Source organism: Onychomys torridus, chromosome 23 (assembly GCF_903995425.1).
Source record: "Onychomys torridus chromosome 23, mOncTor1.1, whole genome shotgun sequence".
In the NCBI taxonomy this organism is placed as follows: Eukaryota; Metazoa; Chordata; class Mammalia; order Rodentia; family Cricetidae; genus Onychomys; species Onychomys torridus.
Genome location: NC_050465.1, coordinates 11,836,167 through 11,849,348, shown reverse-complemented (window position 1 = coordinate 11,849,348; position 13,182 = coordinate 11,836,167). Strand labels below are relative to the sequence as shown.

General features: G+C 36.8%; 1 pseudogene; it reads left to right on the top strand.

The window, feature by feature from the left end:
* Positions 1–1,746: 1,746 nt before the first annotated feature.
* On the top strand, positions 1,747–3,070 carry LOC118573076 (annotated as a pseudogene).
* The last annotated feature ends 10,112 nt before the right edge of the window (positions 3,071–13,182 follow it).

Below are 13,182 nucleotides of genomic sequence, written 5' to 3'. Positions count from 1 at the left end.
TAATAGAGGTCATGTATTCTTTGGTAAATATGGCCTGGGAACATGGATTCAGACAGCCTCAGATGGCATGCAGTTACTGAACAATGATAAGAGAAAAACAAAAGGCAGTCATGAATCAGCATATGAACTGAATATATTGGTGGACAGCAGATAGGTAGTTACAGAATAGTGCAAAAATCTTGTTTGCAGGTTTCTGTTACTATCATATGACATTCTTAGTTCCTGGGATAATGGAAGCTAGTGTTCTGCTAATAATTTAAATAATACTGAAATATTTTACCTGGCAGAAATCTGGTTATGAGGTCAGATAGACACTAGTAATAAATGGCTATTGTGAGAACTAAATACAGACCTAAATAATTTATAACATTGCAACCTTCCACAGCCTCTAAATTCTAATCCATCAATTTTACAGAAACTTTAACAGAAGTGTGACATTTTCAGGAAACTTAAGTTTCCTCAGCCTGGGAGAAGGGGACTGGCCCTGCCTGGACTGAATCTTCCAGGTTGAGCTGAAGCCCCAGGGGAGTCTTTGCCCTGGAGGAGATGGGAATGGGGGCTGAGCTGGGTGAAGGCAGGAGAGGGGAGGCAGCCGGAGGGGGGAGGACAGGGGAACTCTGGCTGATATGTAAAATTAAATTAAATTATAAAATAAAATAAAAAAAAACAAACGTAGAAGTCCACACAAGTGCTTTAAAACAGCTTTATATTGTTTATGACACCTGATGTGATATGATTGCTACATGATTTGGTTTTATATTTTACCACTCAGGAAATAACTGCAAAATGTTACTTACGTTGATCCATAGTTTGTTTTCTGGATGTGGAACTTACAGATTGTGAGAGAAAATTGAGTACAAATAATTGTCTTCATTAAATGACCTAAGAACAAACACGGAAGGTACATGGTAGGTTGGATATGTAAACAATGTTGAAAAGAATGTGGGAGTGCAGGTGTGCTTTTATGTGCTGATTTCACCCTTTTTGAAGATAAAACCCAACTAACAGAGGAAACACTTTGCAAACAAAGGAAAATCAAATGATCTTATAATTGTGTGTGTGGAGGGGAGGGGAATCACCGTAGGGCACCCCCAATGTCCTCTGGTGAAAGAACTGAGTTCCACCACTCTCGTGTGCATGGTTAGTCACTGACTAAAATGTGTAGGGTGTGTGACTGTCCACACAAGAAGATTTACTGTATCATACGGCAGTTCTACTTTTAGTTTTTAGCTGGTGCCTCCACAGTGAACTTTTATCACACCTCCACTGGTTTATCTTCTTAGCGATGGTGAGATAGTGTTCTTTTTTCTTCTGCTTCTTCTCAGAAATTCACGTGGTCTTTTTGGGAGCATCCACTCTGACAAGTGTGAGATTGAATTTCATTACGATTTCATTTTTCACCCCCACCCCCCGAATTGCATTTGAAATAGTTTGTGTACATTTTAAAGCATTGCACACCTTCTTTTAAGACACACCTGCTTAGGTATTTGATTTTAATCTGATATCTGTTTCCTTTCAATTGAGCTGTTTTCAGTTATATACCTGTTGTGTGTATGGTGCAATTGCTTTGTTCCACCCCATACATTGCCTCTTTGTTACGTTGCTTCTATAACTGTGCAGGACCTTCACATTTGGCAATCCCATTTGCTCACAAAAGAGCGGTGAGAACCAGAAGCGGAATGGGGAGTCCCTCAGGATAAGGTCGAGAAAGCTCTCCCAAAACAAAGTGCCTGAATTCAGCAAGGGATGGCACTGGCCTTGATCCACCCAAGCAAACATGCATACTCTTTGGCTTCCCTGGGTCTGAAGGAGGAGCTTCAGGGATTCGGAGTTCAAAGAAACAGAAACGGCCTTGGGCAGGAGCCATTGAGCTAACAGTTCAGGCAGCTCCGCTATGAGGAAAGCACTGGACCTCGAGAGGATTTACGCTGCAGACTCAGGGGGCTCTGCAGACAGTGGCTACAGCCTGAGACATGCAGAAAGGAGCAGATGCTGGAGCTGCTGGTGCTGGAGCAGTTCCCGACCATCCTGCTAGTCCAGGTGCTCGAGCATCACCCAGAGACTGGGGAGGACCTGGTGGGAATACTGGAAGATTTGCAGCGAGGCTGTAGAGAGGCAGGGCAACAGAAGCACCCAACCCAAGGAAACAGACTGTGCTGGTCCTGCCTGAGCGTGAGGTGCTGAAGCCTGAGCATGAGTTGAAGAAGCCTGAGAAGGACAAGGGTAAGGAAACAAGGGATGGAAATGGAAAGCTTGTTATAGTGACAGACATCTAAACCCATGGAGGCCCACGGTGAGGACTTGTACTTCAAAAGTAACCAACCATGCCCAAGGAGAAAACTAGCAGCCGATGCTTGGAAACTTCAGCCCTGACTGAACATGAAAGGGCATATGCAGGAGAAAAGTCTGGTGAATCTGTAGCGTGTCAGAGTTCTGTTCCTACAGAGTGACAGGAAGTCCTCTCTAAAGAGAAAGGTCACCCCTGCCATGATTGTGGGAAAGTCTTTCAGAGGAGTTCACACCTCATCAGACATCAGAAAATTCTTTTTGATGAGAAGCCTTACAAGTGCAAAGAGTGTGGAAAAGTCTTTAGCCAGAATGCAGGCCTTTTGGAGCATCTCAGAATCCGTACTGGAGGAAAACCCTGTCTGTGTATCCATCATGGAAAGAACTTTAGGCGAAGCTCTCATCTTAATTGACACCAAAAAATTCACAGTCAGGAGGAGCCCCGTCAATGCAAGTAGTGTGGGAAAACCTTTAGTAAGACCCTACTCCTCACCCGCCATCAAAGAATCCATGGCTGTGCCAAAAGACATTATTGTAATGATTGTGGGAAAGGATTCAGTTTGACTTCCGACCTTATTCAACATCACAGGATTCACACTGGAGAAAAACCTTTCAAACGTGAAGTATGTCAGAAAACCTTCCGTCTAAACTCACACCTAGACCAGCATGTCAGAATCCACAATGAAGAAAAACCCTGAGTGTAGTGAATGCAAAGAAGCCTTCAAGGAGAAGTCAGATGCTCTTTCAGCATCAGAAACATCACCACAAGAGCAAACTGGCTTGACGAGGTTCTCTGTTTGAGATATCGGAATGTTACATTGACAAGCAAACGGTGCTTTTTAAAAAGTCACCTTGGCATCAGAATTCTTGGAGGCCAAATCCGAAGCCATTTGCCTCCATTGTTTTTCTCTCCTTTGTTTTAAAGCCATAATGAGACTATAATAATTTCACTTTAGGTGGTTGGGATCAGAGTTAAACAATTCTTCACTAGAAGACTTCTCAGAGCTTTTAATGCAATAAGTACATGATTATTTATCTCCAGATAATAGCCTCATGTACGATTGAAATCAGCAAAAAAAAAAAAAAAGAATTTAATGTTAAAATATGCATATTGTGTTAATATCCACAAATTTAACTAAATTCCTATAGAATTACACAGTTATTTATCGTGAAAATTTAAAAGTAGATCCTAACACTTTTATAGAAAAAGAAAAAAAAAAAACCCTAAATTGTCCAATCCAATTTAGTACAAGAAACAAGGCTGGAGACATCACGTTTTTTGTTTCAGTAAGTGTGAAACTACTGTAGTCAAAAAGCAGGATATTGTTGGACGGTGGTGGCACATGCCTTTAATCTCAGCACTTGGGAGGCAGAACCAGATGGATCCCTGTGAGTTCGAGGCCAGTCTGGTCTACAGAGTGATTTCTAGGACAGGCTCCAAAACAACACAGAGAAACTCTGTCTCCAAAAAACAAAACAAAGCAAAACAGAAAACAAACAAACAAACAAAAAAACAAAAAAACATGATACAGACGCAAGCAGATGTACTGTCATTGAAGAACATTTGGAAGCCCAGAAAAAAATTCAAATATTTAATGTCAACTAATCTTTCAAACACACTGACAAGGACACACAAGAGGGAAAGCAAAGCCTTAATTAGATAAGTGGTGTTGGAAGAACTAGGATTCCATATCCAGATGAATACATGTAGAATCAGGCTATAAAAAAAAAAAAAATCAGTTTTACATGGATTAAGACATACATGCCATGCGGTCCAGGCGTCTACCTCAGTTACAGGAAGTTCCTTCCCATATATGAAGATCTAGGCTTGATCTCAGCTGAGCAAACGTGAGCTACTAATGAGAACTAGAAGGAAATCCCCTAAGACCAGGGAGAGGAATTAATTTGTGAGTGCAATGTGTTTCAGATCAGACATAAAGTACAGGTCTAGCAGACTATGTGTTTAGATCTCATCCTCTACTAACACTGCTGGCTTTCCTTGCAAAGTTTACATGTCCTAGAATCCATCCTTACTTCTTATGATAATATTAAAGATGATGTTTTCATGTTCCCAGAAAAATAGTCCATCTTCCACATACAGAGTACAGATAAGGCAGTAATTGTGCTGACGGCTTAAATAGTCACTGTTATCTGTCAGAAAGTGACATTACTGTTGTGTGTGTGTGTGTGTGTGTGTGTGTGTGTGATGGGTGGTTGTATATATACAAGCATACACATTCTGCCATTGCTTATTACTATATTGCCATCATTTATTTTACACAAAGAAAATGCACAGTCTTTTTTTTTTTTTTTGAAGTTTGGATTGCCAAAGGAAAATGAATAGGAGAGTAACACTAGGAAGCAGCAGGTTTTTATATGTGATGCCTTTTCTTCCAGTTCATACCTTTGTTAAGATAGTAGTGCAGAAATTGATGGACTTGGGTTGGAATCAGTTGAGAATGTTTCTACTAGGAAATTGGAATGAATTATATTAGTAGCTCTAAGTTGCTTCCTCCTTATGGTAAAATGCCAGTGGGGAGGGGGTGTATGAATCTATCTTTGTTTTTTTTTTTTTTAGGATTTATTTATTTATTATGTATACAGAAGAGGGCACCAGATCTCATGACAGATCATTGTGAGCCACCATGTGGTTGCTGGGAATTGAACTCAGGACCTCTGGAAGAACTGTCAGTGCTCTTATCCTCTGAGCCATCTCTCCAGCTTATGAATCTATCATTATGATCAATTTGAAAATATCCAAGTAACATATAGTTGTTCTATGTCTGTATAAATTTCTATGTCCAAGACTGTTTGGAGGATATTAGAATATATCTATAATTATTAATACTTTCTTCATTTTCTTTCATGAAGAATATATATGTATGCATGCATGTTTTATATCATTTGTTTTCTGATGTATTTTGATTTTTGTTTTTTATGACTTTATTTTTTTTTCCAGGTCTCTGTTTAAATTTCAGCCCCAGACTACATTGTGGATCATGCAGCAAGGGCCAGGGGCAGAGTCTGCCTCATTGCTAGACATGATTCTCTGCAAGTCTCCCATTACTTATTTCCTTATTTGAAAAGGAGCTTTCCCAATATTTCATAATTTTATGGTAGTTTTTAAGATTATATTATATAGATTAAAGTGCTTTGCAAAGTATTAGGTGGATTTCCACTGCCTAGAGGTACAGTGAATTGTGAAATTCTTGTGTCTGCTCCATCTAGTCAATGTTTTAGTCCCTTACAAATGTTCATGTGACTTGGGATCTTAAGTGCTGATTAAACCCTCTCAAGTGTCTGTTATCTGAAAGCTGTCATTGTCACAGTGCTAGAACTTTATAAACATGTCAGTATCTTGATTCTAGGAAGAACGCCAACATGGAAGAAATGCATCCTCAGATCTGGGAAGGTGTCATGGAGAATCTTTAGCAGGCCTAGGAGCCAAATCTAATGTGGAAAGATACCCAGGGACTCAATGCCAGCATCCTGGATCTATCTATCTATACCAGAAGTTGTTTGTCAACTGCCAAGAGACTTATGATGTCTGTTGAGATAAATATCTAGACTTTCTTTTCAACCTATGTTAGCTGTTTCAGCTCAATTCCAAACAGTCATGGTAGTTTAATAACCCTGGGGCATGGAGCTTTTGTTTCTACTTTTTCTACCCAGAGAATTTTTATGTAATTGTTTCCAACAATTCTGAAATATTGATTCTTCTCTAGTAGAGACCTGTTTTTAAAATTGCAATGCTTTAATTATCTGTGATTAACAGCTTTAGTTGTAACTATAACCAAGCTTAAGATTAGGATTAATTCTAAATGCTTCTTGCAGATCTTAGGCAGCTTTCTGCTACTGAGGAAGTGAGCACATGTGTGCCACCACTGTGTAGGCAGCACTATGGGAAAGTGGCTTGTGAGAACGTGTTATTTGTTCTAAGAACACTTATAGATTGATTATTATTCAAAGTAACACAGAGACAGGCTTCTTCACCCACTTATTGTAGATTTAAAAACAAAACAAATCAAAAATGCAGAAAGTGAAGGTCATAAAAAACACAAAAACCTTGAACAAATTTCCCTCTTAAAACTGATAGCCACATTGTTTTGTTCCTTTAGGTTCTTATTAAAGAGTTAAAGTATTTATCTAAACAGATGAATTAATTATTTAAAAATTTTTGGCATTGGACTAATTTGTTCTTACCTGCCATTTTCTGCTCTGGGATGTTCTTTCTGTATGCTGTGAATATGCGTTGCTACGATTGGTTAATAAAGAAGCTGCTCTGGCCTATGGTAAATTAGGTTATAGCCAGGCAGGAAATCCAAGAAAGTGACAGGAAGAAGAAAGGCAGAGGTGGAAGAGATGCCAGCTTGACTCCCAGGAAGCAACATGCCAGCAAACTGGTAAGGCCACAGCCATAGCAAAATATAGATTACTAGAAGTGGGTTAATTTAAGATGATAGAGCTAGCTAGCAAGAAACACAAGCCACTAACCATACAGTTTGTAATTAGTATAAGCCTCTGACTGATTATTTTATAAGCTATGGGACCAAGAGGCTGGGTGGGACCAGAGAAACTTCCAGCTACTATTTTTCATAGTAAGATTTTCTCCGTAGTTAGGGCTCACAGTCACAATGAATCAAATTTTATTTAGACATTCATAAAAGCAGCATTGTCTTTCAACAAATAATTTTATTATGTATGTAAATAATATATAAATATATAATGAACACACATATACATGTTCACTAAATTTGTGTTTTATATCAGTTTTCTTTAATGTATATAACAATAAACAGAGAATTCCCATTTTCTAAATTTGCATGTTATTTTTCTATTAATATCAGAAATTAAATTGTCATCTATTTTATTTACAGATCCAAGGATTGTATATAGGTTTTTCTGATCTGCTGAGCTATACTATTGAAAATGAATCATGATTGAATTGGGAGCTCCAGCTGCTAAAGTTACTTACAAGATTTCCAGTCTAACTCATATATGGACATAGTTGTACCAATTTAGCATTTTTATAATAAGAATTTGTATAATGGTTTATATTCATATATTATCTATTTATTTAATATAATTTAAATAATATTTTCTATGGAAACTACAGATTTACTATACTTTAAATATGATTTATTCTTAGTATATCATTACATAAACATTCTCAAAAAATATAGGGTTTTCAAGATTTTCATGAAATGCAGGAAATTATAAGTGGAAGAATATCATTCTCTTGAGATTCTTTATTTCCCCCTTTATGCTATTTCTGACATTACTAGCCTGTGGGGTCTGGTTTGTCCTTGTGTGCTTCTAGTGAGGTAGATGAAGTTATGTTATTCTGGTTTTGAGCATTTTATGCTCAAGTCTGTTGCTCTGTAAGTTCCTATCTGTTGGCAGACTTCTTCCACTTTAGGAGCATATGCATATGCAGCAAGATTGCTGCTATCTCTTTCCCAGAGACACACTGTTTCCTCTTTGAGCACCTCATCTATCTGCAACAAGAGACTGAGATGGCTTTGAGTCTATTTTCTGTGAACCACATTGAGCTAATGCATCATGTAGCTAAGAGAAAAAAGGCTGCTTGAAGTTGGAAGCAGCCAGCAATGACTGTGCTGGATGTGAGAAAGAACTTAGGGGGAGCCAGGCAGAAGCAGAAGCAGCTCCAATTTTTTCTAATTCTTCTCTTGGTTTGTCTTCAGACATACTTTATGATTAGTTGTATGGTTCATTTTTCTGCTGATTGTATCTACCTATGAACTTATCCACTATTCATTTAAATTTAATCATGAGTTTATTCAGAGGATTTTCTTCAGTTTTTATCTGACAATAGACTTGAATATTATTTATTGATTCTTTTTCCCCAATTTCTATAATGAGAATTCATAAAATAGGAAAGGTATCAAGACAAAAATAAATTAATAATCAGTGACTATAGCAAAATATATAATGTTCAGCATAGAATATGCCTTTATAACTTATCTCTAAAATGATAATAGTGCCAGTACTGGTAAAATACAGTTTACTCTAACCAAACTTAAGTACACAAATCTTGAAAGGTTCTTTGTGTTACAGTTTTTCCTTTTCTCTCTCTCTCTCTTTTTCTTTTATTGAAAATAGATTATTTTCTCATTATATATATATACTGGTTACAGTTTTGCTTCTCCCTACTCCTCCCAGTTCATCCCACTTTTCCTCCCTTCTGGACCCACTCCCTTTCTGTCTCTTATTAGAAAAGCAGGCTTCTAAGAGTTAATTACTAAACACGGCAAAATAAAATATAACAAGATGAAGCAAAAAAAAAAAAAATCATTGGACATGGCAACCCACAAAAGGAGAAGAGTCCCAAGTTCAGGCACAAGAATCGGACTCCCAGTAGTTCTCACAGTCAGGAGTTCTGTAAAAACACTAAGCTTATTTGCATGCACCTTGCTTAGTTGGTTCAAAGTGTCTTCCTGGCATCCTCCATTCCTCCTCACTCTTGTGATCTTTTTGCCTTCTCTTCCAATGGGTTTTCCTGAGCTCTGAGGGCAGGAATTTCATGGAGATCTCCCATTTTGACTGTATTTCTACATAATGTCTGGCCGTGGGTATTCTGCAGAGTATCTTCCCACACCAAAGAGACTGGAATGTAGGGGTAAGGGCTCCATGTAGGCATCAGCTGGACTTCTCCATGTTCAATGAGTTGCGTGGGTGAGGCCTCACCCTGTTGGCGGAGATCAGCCTTGTTTTCTTAGACACAGTGTGAGTCGTCTGGAGATTTCTATGGGACCCCCTTGGCCAACAACTCAATTGAATGAGCCACTGGAAGACTTGCCTGGCTATAAGAGATGGCCAGTTGAGACTCTGTGTCCCCCATTACTAGGAATCCTTATTAGGTTCACTTTCATAGATTCCAGGAAGTTTGCACTTCACTAAATTTCCATACCACTCCCCAAATGCCCCCACCCAAATTACAGCTGTCTCTTCCTGTACTCCCTCCCTTCTTTTTTTCACAAAATGTTATTAGAAGTTTTGAATTTGTATAATGAGAACTAATGAAGGAGGAAAGGCATCAAGCTAAAAATATATTAAAATTTAATGGATAGACCAAATATGTGGTGTACTGCATAGCATATGCTTTTACAGTCATCTCTAAAATTCCAGTAGTGACAATGTTGGTAAAAGACAAAGTACACATTGGATCTAACCAGAGAAAGGATTCAAATATTGGAACACTCTATGCATTAACATTTTTCTAGTCAAACAATAAGTAATAATTACACCAGCAAATAAGTTAATCAAACATATCGAAAAACATAAAAATTTAATTCACTTCTAAAGTGTTAGGATTAAAAGATTCAAAATTATACAGTATATTACAAATATTATCTATGTGTATATAACATAATTTCATTCAAGCAAAGTCACATGAAAAGTCAGTATTATAATTCAGTCTTGATTATTTTCATCATATTTGAATGAATTTCCACTACTAATATTACTGAAAGTGGTAGGCATTATTTTATAAGTACAAATTACACAATTAACATGAAATGTTTTATATCCATAAGAACCAACAAGTCATTCTCTGTGCAAGTGTACCTTTGACAAGGTACCATGTGCTATCTCATGCAGACAGGAAACCATGTGCTATCTCATGGAGTCTTCATCAAGCAACACAGAACAGAATGAGGGAAGACAGCTAACGAGTTCACTGCCTGTCTCTCCTTCCATGAGACTCTTAGCATATTATCTTTCTGTGACTCAATTTTCTGAATCATAAGAATAGAAGGTTATAATTATTTCCCCTCACAGATGGGCTCTTAGAATCAGATGTGTTCATTGAAAACAATATTCCCAGGACATAGTGAGCCCTATGTAAACAATGTTTAGATATATAAAGCATTCCAATATGACATAAAAAGCATTATTGAAAATATACTTTTGTTATTATATTTTTGGTTGTGAGCCTAGCCTTTAACGGCTGAGCCATCTCTCCAGCCCATACTTTTGTTGTTATAACCTATCATTGTTTCCAATTTTTTCAATGAATAATAAAATTTATATGTTAGTTTTGAAGTCAAAATGTTTTCAATATTTTGTTTACTTAATAAATTGCAACAATAAATTTAAGACAAGTATGTTGGCACACACCTTTCATTCCAGCACTCAGAAAGGAGAGGCAGATGAATCTCTATGCATTTAAAGTCAGCCTGATCTACATTCTGAATGCCAGGCTAGGCAACTATACCCAGTGAGATCAACCTCAAAAATAAAAATAAAATAAATAGAGAACATATTAGGTATTGTCTAAATGAGGTCCATATGTGAAAATGTATAAATATTTATAAATTAGGAATTCTGCTATATTCCTTTTTCAGTCTTGGGAAATTACAGTATTTAGTAATCACCTATTTTTCCTTTTATTCAGACATACAGAAATAAAAAATAACTTTTTATTTATTATTTTTAAGCAAGAAGCATTTGTTTGAGTAAAGGCATTCGTTACTTTCCATTCATGAACTCGACTGAATTTTAGACCCAGGATGTTCAGAATGTTACAGGTCATCATACAGGAAAGTAATATTTGTTGCCACAAAAAAGGAAATGATATACAGAAACAACTTGACAGATTGCAACTAATCTATGATGATGTTTTAACAACTTTCCACCTTTCAAAAAATGTTTCTTTCATGTTTTAAGGTTATAATTGTAACATTTTATCTTCCCTTTCTTCCCACCCAACAATCCCATATATCTTACATTGCTCTTTGTCAAATTAATAATCTCTGTTTTCATTAATTGCTGTTACATCCATATATGTATGTGCACATCTATACATATAATGCTTCTCATATATAAATGTTGTCAGGATGACCATCTGGTTGGTTGACCAGTTGGTGGCTCTTCTCCAGGAAAGATCATTTCTCCTGCTCTCAGTTTTCCTAGTTGTCTGTAGTTCTTTGTATAGGGTTGTGAACTTGTGAGATTTCCTCATTCATCTTAACATGACTATTGTTGTCTTTGTTCATCTCAAGTTCAGGCAGTTATGTTGGTAAAACTTATGAGGAGTGACTTCAGAAATCACTGGTAGATGCAATCTCACAGTAAAACCCCTGATCCTCCGGCTCTTAAAATCTTTCTTCTGCCCCTTTCCAGAATGTTCTCTGAGCCTTAAGTGTGACAGTTGCTTTGTAGATGTATTATTCATTGGGACTGAGCGCTAGAACCCTGCATTTTGGTTAGTTGTGTTTTTTCATAATGATCTCTGTCCGTTTCAAGTAGAAATTTACTTGATGGGTGGTAATGACTACACTCAACTGTGGATTAAAAGACAAATGTTTAGAATGTCGTAGGGGGTTCTGCTGGTTTAGTATAGTTGAGATGGTAGGTTATATTATAAGATCTACAACTTCGCTATCTTTGTGTAGTTGGCTGTGTTTACAGTATCAGTCATAAATTCTCTCTTGTCAAGCAGGCAACAGACAAGACATTTATGCTGTAAGTCAGTATTTGGCTTCATGGATTTGCATATATATTATTTTAAAAACCAGTAAAGCTTAGAAATTACCTGTAACATGTTCTGAATAGTTTGATTTCCTCTACCCCATAACTGTTTCCTAAATGCCCAGTGTGGCTCTAATGTGACTTTATTTTCAACACTACATCACCTCTATTTCCCCTAATAATCCTTACAACAAGCCAGTTTTTTTTACCACTGCTTATTTTTATTTAATTTTAAACACTATAAAATTTTGCTATGCCCAATAAAATGTATTAACCTCCTTAAATAACTTTTAGCATCTCCTTGCAATGAAATAAAAAAACAAGTATTAATTTAAAATATTATTTTAGCAATAATAGCAGCAAAAATTTAAAGGTAAAAGGCTCAGAAATTAAATTTCAATTTAATGTTAGACTCCAAAAGAGTCTAGAGTTAAAAGGTAACTTTAAGAAATGTCACAAAAATCTAGCACTTTATCAATTTTTAACTCAATAGACAAGGTCTTCCACTTTTTTCTTTCTTGATCATTATGATTCTGCCTCCATAAGTTTATTTCCCTCTATTTCTGATATCTATATGCACTTACTAATTAATTATGTGTTTTTAAAATATATAATTCAACACACCAATTTCACATATCTAAAAACATATTTATATTCATGTAAACATCTATGCATTTGTATGCAAAAAGCAGAAGCTGAAGAACAGAAAGATACACTGTGGAGAGACAGAAGGAGAGAGAGAGAGAGAGATAAGAGGCACTGAGTATGCAACCGTGTTCAACAGAATATTAAAACTCAGTCTCAAATCCGTAATCTACAGGAAGCATGCAGTAGACCAAACAGTCTTTGCAGCAATCACCATCTGATGGTAAAGGCTGGATACATAGCTGAGCCCTTACCTCTATTTACAACATACAACCATGTTGGGGTTGGGGGGGAGGCGAGCATTTCTAACCCTCTTGTTTAACTATTGTGACTTTTCTCTTCACCTGCTTCTGATCCGTTCACATGAAACCCTACCTTTTCCACTGTAATCTTTCCAACTTACAAGCTCACATTTGATTCCTTGTAGAACACAAGTAGCACTGGCTGAATTTAGCAAGCTTTTGTTTTCCTAATTCAGACTTAATTTATCTCATTTATTTTGTCACCCCTGTTCCTGAGAAGCACTGGGGAGGAGATAGATGTGCGTGCATGCACACAGATATATGCATTTCCAAGCAAGCTAATGTAGATATCCATTATCATAAAAATGCCATTTTCTTATTCCCTTTTGTAAATATTACCTCCTTTAGCCCGGTTTGCTCAATTGCCTGACAACTGCTTATGTTCTTTGTGTCTTTATACAGTTGTGAACATTTTGTGTACATTTATATAAAGTTACATCATGTATACTACATGTTG